Here is a 2987-nt window from a genome sequence, read left to right on the forward strand (position 1 = left end):
AATAGGAGCACTTAAAGAATCACTAGGCATGACCATATATGGTGCAAAATAAGATGTCACATAGGAGTATGTGTGTGTGTGTGTGTGTATATATATATATGTATGTATGTATGTATGTGTGTGTATGTATAAGTTTTAAGAATTGAGTAATGGTTTGATAAATGGGGTACGAATTGGGCTAGTATAATTTAATTAAAATTGTGCCAAAATTGGCCCAAAATTTGAGCCCAAATAGCCCAAATCCGGTCCAAAAGGGGGCTGCCAAGAAGAGCTTAAAACGATGTAGTTTTGTCTTGAAACTACGTCGTTTTGGTTAAGTGACAAGATTCAATCTCATCCACCCATCTTGATTTAATCCAACGGTCCTAGTTTGATCTTCATCCTAGGTATTTAAAGCCTAAAATCCTCAAAAATTTGCCCCGTTTCCCCCTTATTTCCTCTCTCTTCTTTCCTTCTCCTTCTTCTCTCTTCTCTCTCTCTTCACTCTCTCTACGCCACTCCAACTCCGCCCACCGCCGCCTGCCGGAAATCGCCGTCACCGGCGGACCACCTCCAAGCACCTCCAAATTCACGCCACGTAATCTCCAAAACTTCCTCTTTCCATATCTCCAAACCAAATCGTAAAAAAATCCCTCAAACTCCTTGAATCTTAGATCTAGGAAACTTTCCCGTCACTTTTTTGCCCAAATTCTTGAAGCTCCAAGCACTACCACCCCAAAATACCTACATCAATGGATAGATCTCCTCAAGACCTAGCTATTGATGTCAATTCTACCCCAAAAATCCGGCGACCAAAATCCGGCCTAATTCCGGCGACCTCCCGGAACACCCTCTTTGGCATACCACCATTTTTTCGGCCTTTTGATGTGTAAAATGGTAAAATACTATTCTTTTTCATGGCTGATTTTTTTATTTTTATTTTTAATTTTCAGATTTTATTTTTTGTCTATTATTAATTATTTTAGCATTAGTTTTTGAAGTTTGAAATGTTAAATTTTCTATTTTTGCACTTGTTGAAGTAGTAAAATAGTTTTGTATTGATAAAAGTAAGGTAATGAAAAATACTTAAGAGTATATGGTACTTGTTTGGTTGTTTGTGTACTTCTTCAAGACTCTTTGAGTACAACACTCAAAAGTCAAATTGTTTGGTAAGAAAATGTAGACCTTTGGACATTATTTGAATAAAGTCTATCTTTGAATAGTGGAGAGTAGATTTTTGTTTGAAATACTTGACAAGATTTGAACTAGAAAGTCTTGCTTTTTGAATTTAAGAGCAGATTTTGTAGAAAAATCTGTCAAAAAGATTGATTTTTAATTTTTTGAAATAGCTGGTTGTTTTGATATACAGAGGGGACTCCATCACATTTTGGAGAGGATCATTTTCTGCTTTTGAACATACAACAACAAAAAAAAATAGCAGCTGAAGCATCCTTTAGTAAGCTGAAATTGTAAGTCTTAAGAGTGAATCTTAAAGTGCAAACCTTTTTTTTAGAAAAGTATAAGTCCTCTTTAGAGTTTGCTTCTGGGTTTCTTCTCTGAGTTTTCGAGCTGTTTTAACACGGATTTGTTGTTGGTTTTGCTGCTGTTGTGCTGCTATTTTTATGTTGCTTTAGTTGCTGAGCTTCCATTCTTTGTTGCTGTATTTATTATTCTGCGACTCAGGTAACTCTTTAATCTTATGTTGCAGATGTTTTCACATTAACAAGAAGATTTGAACTCATCTTGATTGTTGGGAGCATGTCCATTTAAATAAATGAGTGCTTAGCTAAATTTCTTTATTGTTTAAATATATCTTGTTGTAGTTCATATGTAAAATAAATCCTTGGTTGATCAAACACTTTTTTATTCATGTGTTATTTGTCTTTACTATCTATTATAGTATTGATGCATATAAAATTGAGATGTTCCAAGTAGGTTGCAATGTGCATAAAGACTGCTTTTGCACCTTTGCAGTTCTGGCCAGTTTATGAAAAATAACAAAAGAGACATGCTTGAAACATTTATTTATTTTTAGAGATTTTATATGTGACCATCTCTGCTAGGATTTTAGATTTTATTTTTATTTTTATTTTTTTTTGGGTAGAAAGTGGCTAGATCCAAAATAGATTTTGAAATTGCTAGTTAATAATAAGGGTTATGGCTTAGAGCAAAAGAGGCCAGACTCGCAATTTAGCCCAGGTGGGCTGTCGTAGTAAACCAGCATTTGAAATCTATTGGGCTTTCAGCTTATGCCCATTTCGGAGCCCAACAATTGGCCAAGGCAGATTCTGTCCAATAGGGAAATGCTTTTAAGAAGTCTATAAATATTTTGTCCATTTAATTCATAGATGTTGGCCCAATGCCATAACTAAGTAAGCAAATTGGCCCACTTTCTCAATAAATAATATGATCTATCTTCAAAATAATACTTACTAGATTAGTTGAATAGACTTATTAAGAATTAGTTAATTTTCATGATGTGTAATAATAATCCAATAACTTAAGTACCTTTAATTAATTTAAATGCTAGGCAACCAGTAGGTTCGTTTTAACTTTTTATTATTATTACTTCACGGACTCGCTTGCGTAGCGTGATACTAACTTTTAATATTTTAATTCAGTAATCTCATACTATTTCTACTAGCTTTAATTACTTTCTAATTTAATAAACTATTTGCTAAACTCGCGGATTCGCTTGCGTAGCGCGATAGTAACTCTTAATAAATCATTTTTTCAATGCACAAATATAGTAATTTTTCTGAAAGTAATAACGTGTTAATAATTATTTGTCATGATTGTGGATTCGCTTGCGTAGTGCTGTTATGACTAAGCCAATAAATTTTGTCTAAATTACACATTCGTTAGCGTAGTGTGATTATGACATTTTATTATTATTATTTTTTTATCAAATAAGTAAAAGCGGACATAAGAAAAGCATAAAAATCAAATAAATCACCGTTTATCCAAGTTTAATTCAAGTCAAATGTAGTCAATAAAGTGACCGTGCT

General features: G+C 33.4%; 1 long non-coding RNA gene across 1 annotated transcript; it reads left to right on the forward strand.

Annotated features, from left to right (window-relative positions):
• The first annotated feature begins 447 nt into the window (after positions 1-447).
• Positions 448-1849, forward strand: LOC107799227 (uncharacterized). The gene is made up of 2 exons (XR_001651089.2): positions 448-876; positions 1688-1849. It is a non-coding gene; the product is annotated as an uncharacterized LOC107799227 (long non-coding RNA).
• Positions 1850-2987: the final 1138 nt, after the last annotated feature.

Source organism: Nicotiana tabacum, chromosome 21 (genome assembly GCF_000715075.1).
Source record: "Nicotiana tabacum cultivar K326 chromosome 21, ASM71507v2, whole genome shotgun sequence".
Taxonomy (NCBI): domain Eukaryota; kingdom Viridiplantae; phylum Streptophyta; class Magnoliopsida; order Solanales; family Solanaceae; genus Nicotiana; species Nicotiana tabacum.